Here is a 12,153-nt window from a genome sequence, read left to right on the forward strand (position 1 = left end):
AAGATTTGTTGCATTTGAATATTGACTCAAGGAGATTCAAACGGAGTATGAGAAATTGAAATTTGGAGAAAGAAATGATGTTGAATGGAGCATTCAAAGTTAAGGATAGGAAGAGACATAACTATTTTAGAATTTCTTTTATTATCCTGTAGGGTAATATTGAAATTTTATAGGATAGTAAAAACAATTGGCTTATTTAGCTTACTAAAAACTTTGTCTCTTAAGATTTTCTCTTACTTTGAGTTTCTATAAACACTACAAAAAATATTGATTTTACCATGGGTTTAATACCGGAGGTAACAATAACCTCTACTAATAAATAAAGTAACGGAGGTTTTCTCAAACCTTTGGTAAATAAAAGGAGTTTATGTGAAACCCTCGTAAATTTTGTGATTTTTTAATAGTGCATAATAAATATCATTTTCTTTTCTTTTAATTGAAGATCTTCACTCCAAACCTTGATCTGCCTCACACAGCCTCTAAGATAATCCTTCTTCCACTATGTAATAAACCTTTCCAATCCCCCTCTCATCCACGCTATTCCATGGCAAGGGTTCGCTAATTCGACATCACAAGCAACTAATCGTTGAAATGGATTAGCGCTAGGGTTCACTGCAACGACGAGTCGACGAAGAACATGTAGTTCGACTCAGACGAAGAAGGTGAGGAGGAAGACGAAGAGAGATACGAAAGAGACAGGGAGCAGATTCCAGCGGCAGTGCTGGTCACACAAAGGTGGTGGCGCAGGACACGTTGGAGCTCGGTGGAGGCTGCCACAGCTCCGACAATGATGGTGAAAGAGGTGAACAATTAACGCTTGTCTTGGCTTGAGTGTTGGTTTTTTGTGAAAATGTGAATGTAAATCGAGATGTGAGTGATGAATGGTGCTTTTGTTGAACGAGAGTGATAAATCCCTTCCCATGGTTTGTGTGTCGGTGCTTGTGACACGAGGGTAATGGTGAATGAAGGTGAATGTGATGATTTAGTTGTGTGAGTGATGGAGAGCCTGAAAACGTGACTCCCTTGCCATGCCAGCGTGTGTCTATGCCATATAACATAATCTTCAGTTTGCAAATTTTTTCTTATGGTTTCATGGTTTCATTTGTTATTATTATTTGATATAAATTGAGTTTAATTTTTAGATTTCCAGGATTTGAAAAACTCAACCAACCTAGTCTTCCATGTTGTCACCAATAAGAAAACTTATACTCCGATGCACACCTGATTTGCCATCAACTCTATTAATTCAACAATTGTTGAGGTTAGGGTGTTACACCAATATGATTGGTCTAAAGAAGTGAATGATGTTTTCAAGAAGTTCTTTCTCTAACTCTTGTTATAATGAGCTTGCCTACCAGTTAAAATAAGCTCTTTGCAGAGCTAATGTGAAAAAACTTTTATAAAGAAAGTTATCTGCATAAGCTAATTTCATCGTTCTTTCTTATTTTATTTCTAGAGTGCCGAGAGAGAAAGGAATTGAGAATGCAACCTCAAATTCTTTAGTTTGGATTGGCAACCTCAAATAACCTCAAAAGTTTGGATTATTTTGTTGTTTTTTAGTTTGATACTGGAGATGCATACCTAAAAACAATATTTTTTAAGCAAAAAGTATATATAGTAAACTACTAGTGTTATGATTAATGTGCAGGAAAATCTAGATTGATGACTACATAACACACAACTTGCCATTTGATGACATTAATAAAGCTTTCGATCTCATGAAGGAAGGAAGTGTTTGCGTTGTGTTATCCACATGCCAAGATAATACTTTTAGTTTCTTTCTTTATTTTTTTTCTAAAATAGTGAAAGTTATTGCAGAAATCAGTACCCCATAACATGTAGAAACTTCTTTGCATAGTTATCATTGAACATTGATAAGAGTTAAATCTTGTATTACCAATATTGATCATGCTAATCATATGCTATGCTACTTTTTGTCTTCACTCAACCATAAAAATTTATATATGATAAAGAATGTGACATTGTTTTAAAGTCTTGCATAACACATAATAAACATTTGTTTTTATATCATTAATATTGTAAAATATTTTTAAATATATGAAATATATTTTAATGTAAAATGAAACCATTTAAAATGTAATATAAGTGGTTTAAAAGAGAGTAATTTAAGATGATGTGGAGAGATATTTTTAGTGTTGAGAATGTCTGTTTTAGAGAATGAAGAGTGTTATTTAGGTTGAGAGTTCTACTTTAGAGAACAAAATTAGATACATAATTTTATAGTGCATGTTAGAAGAGAAAGGTTGCTTATTTTATAAATCTTTGTGGAATATTTCAGTGGATACTACTAGAGAATAGGGTCAACAAATCACTTGGTTTGATTTTAGAAAGTGAGATTGTTTTGCTTTATATATTAAACTGGAGTTACACAACATCATTCACTGTTAGTATTTTTTAGACAAAAATGGCCTATGGGACGACATTTGACAGGTTAACCAAAATATTTTCACAATGTTTATCATCTGATTTTCATCCCAAAAAACTTATCATATGCAAGTTTAAATAGTATCTTTTCCTTGTCATCTACTTTAATACATTCACTTTATGACTATTCATTTATTTCTTCCTTTTCTTTCCTTTTTTTTTGCAGAGTTTTGTGAATCTTAGAGTATTAAATTTTGATAAGTGCAAATGTATAACTCAGATACCAGATATACACTATTGCACCATTGCACCATTGCACTAGTGATGAACAGTAAAGTTTCTATCCTTCAAGGTATTCTCTACCTCTCTCCCTTTTGCAATATCATTTAATTGTTGATTCTGTAATGAAAAATTGCTTGGACTTAATCCATAAATGAGCTTTTGATCAAATAATATAAAGAAACGAGTTCTAACAATTATGGTACATCCTAGCCAATCTAGCTTCTGTGTGAAATGAAAGAATTGAAATAATATATCAACTTGGATGTTACTTTGTACTTGTTGCCTTAGTGTTGCGATCCAATGAGTTATTTACGTATTTGATGATTTTAAGATCAATAATATATGACTATCATGTCCTTTGTTATAGAGAATACTTAATCTCAAGTGAACATAGTCTTAAAAACTTAAAATGTGTGTAGGATGTTATTTGGCAAGGGCAGATATTTAAGAGTTCCTATGATCAATGTGGTATTGAAACATCTTCAGGTAAACCAGAAAACTTGTTGCTTACTATGATTGGGGACTTAACCAGCTCCCATATTTGTCTTCCAGTTCTTGGGGACTGTCATAGTGACTAAGAGTCACAAAGGGTTGGATCGCTGTTGAGAAAAGAAGATTCATTTCAATTAATTTTTATAGAAAAGCTCACTAATTGTATATTTTGCTTGCTGGTGAGGCTTGTGAGGAAACTACTCTGGGTAGCTATCATGAATGAAAATAAATTTATTTTGTTACCTTTGAGTATTAGAACATCAAATAGTCTGTTGTAGAAGTCAATACCAGCATGGTTGGCTTCTCCGAATATTCCCTCTGTTTAAAGTCATGCATACCATGAATCTATGATACATTCTTAGTTGGAATATTAATTTATTTCAATTTTATAATGCATAGGAGCATACATGGTAGAATTCTTGCCCATGATATGGATAGTCGGTAGCTGTTTACTCCCAAAGCTTCCATTAGATCTATATCTTCCTGTGTTTTAAACCACAATGAACTAAAATTATAAAAGTTATAATAGGTTTTATCATGAATTGAAATGTAAAACATTTTGTTAATGTTTAAAACTATATAATTGTTATTTTTAAGATATACTTTAGATATTCAAAAAATATTATTTTTGTTATAAGTTCAGTCATAATCTAATTTATATACTAAAAGCATTTATCATAAAAATTTTCTAGTGTAATACTATTTATCATATATATATATATATATATATATATATATATATATATATATATATGTACTGTACCTAACCAAACTCAATCAAGTAAGTAACACACATGTCAAGACCACATACTAACTAGTACTCGAATGTCATCAACACCAGCCATCTAGGCAAGTAGTCGGTCTCGGCCGACTACCTGTCTAGAAAGTTGGTTAACATCCATGCCCCAGTACACCTCTAAGACCTGCTTTAGGACCAGGCCCACTCATGGCCCAAGCTGGGGCCCAAGTCAAGGCCCAGCCCATGAAATGGTCAAACGTCATTAATACTCTATAAATACACGTGGACCCCATCATTTAAAGGTACGCTTTTCATTAATTGCTGATTTGACTCTTGAGAACCTTGACTCACTTGAGCTTCGGAGATCCTTCTGCAGGTAACCCCTCCTGGGTCCAAGTTGACATGTATCGAAGGGGAAGAAGCCAACTAAGGAGATAGCGGACTACATGGTAAGGTGACTCTCGTGCCTAACTTATCTTATTTGTACCTCTGCAGGAACAATATATATATATATATATATATATATATATATATATATATATATTACTTGCTCAATTTGATTATTAATACAACTATTTCTTATGTTTCAGTTGTGAAAATTGTTGATTGTTTTCGGCATTTGATGTCTTTTTGATCCACATTTGACAGGAAAAAGGAATGAATCCTTGAAATCCCAAATAAATTAATAAATCACAATTAGATTCCTTTGAAAATAAAAACATATGGTTGTAAAGTTAACAATAACAAAGTGTGTATAACTACAACATATATGATAACTGTGGTTTGCTAGCAGTTTTTTGTGATACTATCTAGCTGTGAGGTTTTTAATTTGAGACTTTTATAGTAACAAGTAGGAGTAAAGTTTTATCATTAAGGATTTATAATTCTTTATCCTCTGCATTTTTCTTTATAATGTTGCAATTTATCTTTCATTGTAAGGGGACCCTTATATTGGTCTATTGGATTATAATGTTCATTAATTTGTAATAATTGTGATTGTTATTATGCATATATATTTGATTATCTTGATTGACTTGTTTATCTAATGTTAGTTATGGAGAAAAAGTTGAGCGATAGAGTGTGGAGGAGTTTGAACGGGGCAAGCTCTGGTTATGCGATACTTTTTCTCTCATAAGGTAAGTCCATTACAAGGATCTCAGCTGGTAGTTGTAACTTATGGCATGCCACATTCAAATATTTGTACAATCATTCTCACATTTTTAGACCGCTGTTATGTTTTATACATTTGTTTAGTTGATTTAGTTTACCAGTTTCCTTTACAATTGTCTGTAATTGAAACGTGATGATGCATGCTATGATTAGTGGTGCAGTTGATTCTTTATTTATTTAAAATAGGAAGGGTTAAATCTTTCTAAATTGATAGCGCATTAAAACTATAGAAGGGGAGTGTATTTTTTTTAATCATAATAAAAAACATTCTCCTTTTTAATCATGAAGCCATATTGCCAGGAATTTCTAGCTTCCAACACTGAGACATGTTCTTTTTGTTTGTTACAATAAGTCATATGACTTCTTTTCTCAAAATTATCAAGGTCAATTGCCTTCTGAGTTGACTATGTTCAATCCTGCACCGATAATATTTAAGACTGCATAACTTTTTTTATTTTTCAGAGTTTACATTTGTAATTATGATTCACATTTATATTGTAGGTTTCTGATCAAGGAAGTGTGCCAACTAATACAACAAGTTCTGGACATGAGGAAAATCATATGTGATAGTTGAAGAATATAATATAATGTGGAAGTTAATTGAATCATTTTATGTTTTGAGAACCATTGCAGTACTTCATGATAGTTTTTGCTGACTTATATGGTACTTGAATTTGAATTTGAATTTGTATATTTGTTATACTTTGATATACATTTAGTCATCTATAAATAATTTGTCAATTTGATGAGTTTATATCTATTTATGTATAATTTCATTAAATATAGATGAAAAAAATAGAATAAATGTAAATAATTGTGATTGAAAAAATATATATGAATACATAATTGATAAATGAGTAAAAATATAATAATAATAATTTAAAAATCTATGGTACTTTACGGAGGTTTTGAAACCTATAGTATTTTACGGAGGTTTTGAAGCCCAGGGTATTTTAGGGGGTTTTGAAACCCATGGTATTTTATGGGGATTCTGAAACCTATGTTATTTTACGGAGGTTCTAAAACACATAGTATTTTATGGAGGTTTCAAAATCCACAATATTTTACGGAGGTTTCAAAATTCATGGTAATTAATCGGAGGTTTTAAAACCTATGTTAAATACAAGAGGATAAAAAACTTCCGTTATTGATTGGTGCTTCTTGGGGTTCGTAAAAACCTCGGCTAACACATTCTCCAGGGATGATTTAATGGGGGAAATCGAAACCCCAGGTAAAGAACTTAATAGAGGTTTTAACCCTGGGTAATGTAAAAATAAACCTCCGTTAAAAATATTTTTTCTTGTAGTGAAATAGAATAAATGGAATCAAAAACATGAAACAACATCAAACACTTTACATTCAAAATCAGAATAGTTGGTTAGGTTTTGTTCTCACTTTTGGAGATTTCTCTTCTTTGTTCTTGTGTGCTGTGCAAATTCATCTTCTTTACTCTAAGTTATTATATAGGTAAATTAAGTTATTAATTACTATTCCATGCTTAATATATACTTATAATGTATTATATGTTTAAATTGTGCTGTTATAGTGGACAGTTGAGTGGGCACTAGAGCATGAAGTTGAAATTAAGAGAAATTTCAACAGTAGAGCTTCTCATCGTTTATCTAAGCTGTTTAGAGACTCTAGAATGGCTAGAGAAAGGCCAAAATGGATTCCTAATGATGTGTGGACAAGGCTGCTAGAACATTGGAATTCTCCAAGTTATCGAAGCAAATTTATTGCAGCAAAAGAGAATAGGGCTTCTGAAATGGGTGGGGCCCTACACACAGGTGGATCCATTACCACTCACGAGCATGCCCTTCGTATGGTATACACATTAACTATTTGTATTTGTCACATTTGAACTATATTTTTAGAGTTTGAAATCAGATCAAATCTAACATTATAACATATTTTGTTGAAGGTACGTGAGTTGGGACGACATGTGTTTCTTGATGAAGTCTTTCAGCAGACACATATACGAAAGGGTACTGGCGAGTATGTGGATGAGAGGTCTAGGAAGACAAATGTAAGTCTCTTTTATTGTTCAATATTATTTACTCTTAAACTTATATATGTATCCAACCACATAATAATAATTGTTCATTTTTTACTTACAAGAAGAATTTTAGACTAGACTTTCTCAAGTTAGATCTGAGGTTTCCTCATGTGCTGATGGAACACAAGATCCGTCCTCTACTAATCCTACACAGGATGAGAATATCAGGACTAGGTGTTGGATTGAGACAGTAGGAGGAAAAAAGAAAGGAAGACTTTATGGGGCTAGTCAACTTGTTTCAAAATATACGGGTTCAAATGAAAGCAACCAACTACCAGCTTCTTCCTCTTCTAATACTGAGGACCTCAATAATATTAGGCAGCAACTTTCACGCAACCTGGAGGATAATATGCAATTGAGGTTTCAGTTTCGATCCTTTCAATCACTAGTCCTGCAATATCTCCCCCCTGATGCTCAAGCTCGTCTTTAACAGCCACAGCCACCACAGCCAAACCCTACTCAACAGAACTCTAAAATCCCTCAACCCTATTCTCAGCAACCAATTAATAAAGAGGACGATAATGTAAATGAAGGATCTTCTCTTTATTATGAAGATTATTAGCTCTTCATGTCCTTAAGAAATATTTTCTTCAGCATGTACTTAATAAACTTGTGTACAATTATGCTTACTTGGTATTGATCGTGCTTATGTAATATTTGACAAACATATTCCTATGCTACATATTATTTTCTATGTTTTATAAAAGTGTTTCATGTGATATATATTGTGATGGAGTTTGATAATTATACAATATTTGATATAATGGAATGCTGGAATGTTGGAATGCTGGATTGTCTGTGTTGGAAATTTCTATATGCAACTATTTTGGAATGTTAAACTAACAAATAAATCCAAACAAAATTTAAGCACTTACCGACGGATTACCGAGGGAGTGATGTATTACCAACAGAGTAACGGTCGATGGTTTGGTCGACGGATGCATCCGTTGGAAATTACCGGCGGACTTTAAGATTCCGTTGGTAATGTATTATCGATGATGTGTTTAACGATAATTTTTTTTTCAAAAATTCGTTGGTAAAACATCATTACCGACGGATTTTGACTGTCGATAATAAGCGCTTTTCTTGTAGTGTTACTTCATCCATAAAAGTTGGGCGCAACAATTTCCTACAACAATATATTTAGCCTCAACGGTTTACAAAGACCTACATACATGTTTCATGAAATGCCAATGCAAAACATATATATATATATATATATATATATATATATATATATATATATATATATATATATAGGAGGTGACTTGGACTACTTTCAGGACGAGGTTCCTGTAAAAATATTTCCATGACAACGTAAAACATGAGAAAAAAGCTAAGTTCCTCACATTGCAACAAGGGAACATGACTATGTAGGCCTACATTGACATGTTTAAGTATCTAGCAAGGTTTTACTCTTAGGTTGTCACTGAAGAATGATGTTGTAGGAAGTATGAAGGCGGGCTAAAGCATGAGGATAAGGGAATTTCCAGTTTTGGTCGAGCAGGCCAAGGCAGTTGAACAATTGGAGATGGGACCCAGTAGAGTGGTTCGATTGCAGAAGAACACTCTAAACACTAGGCAGCACAATAAGCCCTTTAGTCTTCTGCAGTCTTCATCCCGAATACTGTAATGCTATAACTATGGCAGGGCTCATCTTAGGATAGACTGCCCAAAATCCTCTAGCAGTTCTAGGGGAGGCACGAGCACTGACAAGTGCTATATATATATATATATATATATATATATATATATATATATATATATATATATATATATATATATATATGAGCAGACAAGATACTTTTCCCGACCATGTCCCAATAAAAAACTAGTTGGTGTAGCTCAAAGACAAAAATAACCAGTAGAGCGAGCTAGAGCAACAAGGCAAGTGTTTGCCCTTACTAGCATCGATGTGACACAGTCAAGTAACTTGGTACAAGATTCATGTTTATTGTTTAATCAACGTGTGGTTGTGTTGTTTGACTAAAAAGCCACTTACTCATTCATATCCAAAGAGTGTGTGGGAAGACTCGAATTAGTAGAGCGTGACTTAGGGTTCGAGTTGCTAGTCTCGAGATCATCATTTAGGCAGGTATCCAACAACTTAGTGTGTGTAGGATGCCTTATTGAAGTGGCAGGCCACATGTTCAAGGTGAATCTAATGAGCTTGCCTATGGAGAGAATGAACATGATCTTGGGAATAGATTAGTTGTCAAGTAACCACATTGTCATTGATTGCAGATGGCGCATAGTGGTATTCCTAGAGATTGAAGGGCTCGAGCTTATCTCGACCCACAAGGCCTTAAAGGAGATGGAAACTGGGATACTTGGTTCATGATAAGGGCTTAAGCTGAAAAGAAGAGCACAACTGATCATATCAAAAGCATACCAGTGGTAGACGAGTACACAAATGTGTTTCTAGACGAATTGCCTGTACTACCTCCAATCAGGGATGTAGATTTCACCACTTATCTTATCTCTAGAGTTGGCCCAATATCAGTGGCACCATATAGAATGGCACTAACAGAGTTAACTGAACTGAAGAAGCAGATTGAGGATCTGCTAGAGAAGAAATTTATTCTATTGAGTGTGTCACCATGGGGAGCACCTGTAGTACTTGTCATGAAAAAGGATGACAACTTCAAACTATGCGTAGATTACCGTTAGCTGAACAAGCTGACCATCAAGAACAAGTACCTGTAGCCAAGAATTGATGACTTGCTAGTCCAATTGAGGGAAGCGATAGTGTTCTCAAAAATAGTCTTGCGGTCTAGATATCACCAAATCCCAGTCAAACCAGAGGACGTTCAAAAGACAGCCTTACGGTCACGTCATGGACACTATGAGTATGTGGTGATGCCATTTGGAGTGACGAATTCTCATGCAATCTTCATGGATTACATGAATAAGATCTTCCGACCAAACCTGGATAAATTAGTTGTGGTGTTCATCGATGATATGCTCATTTATTCCAAGAATCGGGAAGAGCACACATATGATCTGAGGGTGGTGTTGGTAGTCCTCAGGGAGCATCAATTGTATGGGAAGTTGTCTAAATGCGAGTTTTGGCTGGAGGAGGTACAATTTCTAAGGCATGTGATATCAGCTCAGGGAATCATTGTGGATCCGACAAAGATTGAGATGGTGGTGAAGTGGGAACGACCATTGACTCAATTCACAAGGAAGGACGAGCCTTTCTCTTAGACCGATAAATGTGAAGCTTGCTTTGAGGATATGAAGAGAAGGTTGACTACGACTCTAGTGTTAGGCATTCTAGACACGACCAAGATGTTTGAAGTGTACTAAGACACTTCATATCAAGGTTTGGGTTATGTGCTGATGTAGGAGAAGTGATCGATGACTTATGTGTCATAACAGCTAAAGGTGGATGAAAAATATTATCCTACTCATGACCTGGAGCTAGCTGTAGTGGTATTTGCCCTTAAAATCTGGAGGCACTATTTGTATTGCTTTTAGTTCCAAGTCTTCAGCGATCATAAGAGCTTGAAGTACTTATTTGATCAGAAGGAGTTGAATATGAGGTAACAAAGGTGGATGGAAAACCTTAAGCACTATAACTTTGAGCTTTTATACCATCCTGATAAAGCCAATGTCGTTGTAGATGCCCTAAGTAGAAAGAGAGTTCATATGTCTACACTAATGGTGAAGGAGCTGGAAGTGATAGAGAAGCTCTATGATATGAATTTGGGATTACAGATGGGTACTGATCACTTATGGTGCAACATGTTGAAGGTCACTAGTGAATCCCTAGAAGAAATCCAAGTGGAATAAGGTAATGATGCGGAGTTGCAGCAGATCCTCGGATGGTTAGGCACCAACAAAGGAAAAGAGTTTGAGATGGGAACGAACGATATCCTACGCTTTAGAAACCAAGTATGTGTTCCAAGGAAGCAAGAACTAAGGAAGATGATTTTAGAGGAGGGGCATAAGAGTCATCCTAGCATACATCCAGGTGTGACTAAGATGTATAAGGACATGAAAGCAACCTTTTGGTGGACTAGTATGAAGACATATATGGCAGATTATGTGACAACTTGTTTGGTGTGCCAAAAAGTGAAGATTTAACACTAGAGACTAAGAGGTAGACTACAACCACTTGATATTCCTCAGTGGAAATGGGATAGTATTTCCATGGATTTCGTGACTCACCTGCCTTGGTCAACAAAAGGTCAGGACTCGATCTGGGTGATTGTGGATAGATTGACAAAGTGCGCACACTTTTTGTCGATCAACCAAAAGATGTCTATGGACAAATTGGTTGAGTTATATGTTAGAGAGGTGGTTAGATTGCATGGAGTACCAAAGCGTATTGTGTAAGACCGTGATCCAAGGTTCACCTCGAGGTTCAGACAGTCACTATAGGTGGCGTTGGGCACACAACTAAGAATGAGCTCAACATAGCATCCTTAAACAGATGGCCAGTTTGAGAAAACTATTCAGTCACTAGAGGATATGCTAAGGACATGTGTGTTGGATCACCTAGGTACATGGAATGAGATGCTACCACTAGTGGAGTTCACGTACAACCACAACTATCACTCCAGCATTGGGATGGCACCATACGAGGCTTTGTATGGGAGGATGCGTCATATATGTTGGCAGTAGGATAGTCTTATCTACATCTATTTCTAGGTAAGTCCAATTTTCGAGGACGAATATTTTATAAGTTGGAGGGAATGTAAAACCCAAAAAATTTAAATAATTAAATAAATAATTATTTAATAAATGCATGTAATGGGGACCTTTATGACAATTAATGCTGGAATTGATGATAAGTAATAGTACTAGCTTAAGTGGTTGAGAGTGCTTGGCTAGTACAAAGGACTTGGGTTCCAATCTTGTGTATGCCAATTGTGTGTTATTTAAATCGTGTATTATTTTTAATGATAATATGCTTGATCATGATGAGTGATAATACAATCCTAGATTTTTACAAATTATTACGAAACATGAATTGGCTGAATTGGTGGTGCACTTGCTTTGAGATTGAATGGTTGTGTGTTCT

The 12,153-nt window shown here is 34.7% G+C and overlaps 1 long non-coding RNA gene across 5 annotated transcripts; it reads left to right on the forward strand.

The window, feature by feature from the left end:
• Window positions 1-426: 426 nt before the first annotated feature.
• LOC114167229 lies at window positions 427-5,726 on the forward strand. 5 transcript variants are annotated; one of them, XR_003600144.1, is made up of 5 exons: window positions 427-802; window positions 2,612-2,737; window positions 3,087-3,153; window positions 4,951-5,034; window positions 5,570-5,726. It is a non-coding gene; the product is annotated as an uncharacterized LOC114167229 (long non-coding RNA). The 5 variants fall into 5 exon arrangements; XR_003600142.1 differs by lacking the exon at window positions 3,087-3,153 and adding an exon at window positions 4,275-4,352; XR_003600140.1 differs by lacking the exon at window positions 3,087-3,153 and adding an exon at window positions 4,275-4,347.
• Window positions 5,727-12,153: the final 6,427 nt, after the last annotated feature.

This window comes from Vigna unguiculata, chromosome 10, assembly GCF_004118075.2.
Source record: "Vigna unguiculata cultivar IT97K-499-35 chromosome 10, ASM411807v1, whole genome shotgun sequence".
Taxonomy (NCBI): Eukaryota; Viridiplantae; Streptophyta; class Magnoliopsida; order Fabales; family Fabaceae; genus Vigna; species Vigna unguiculata.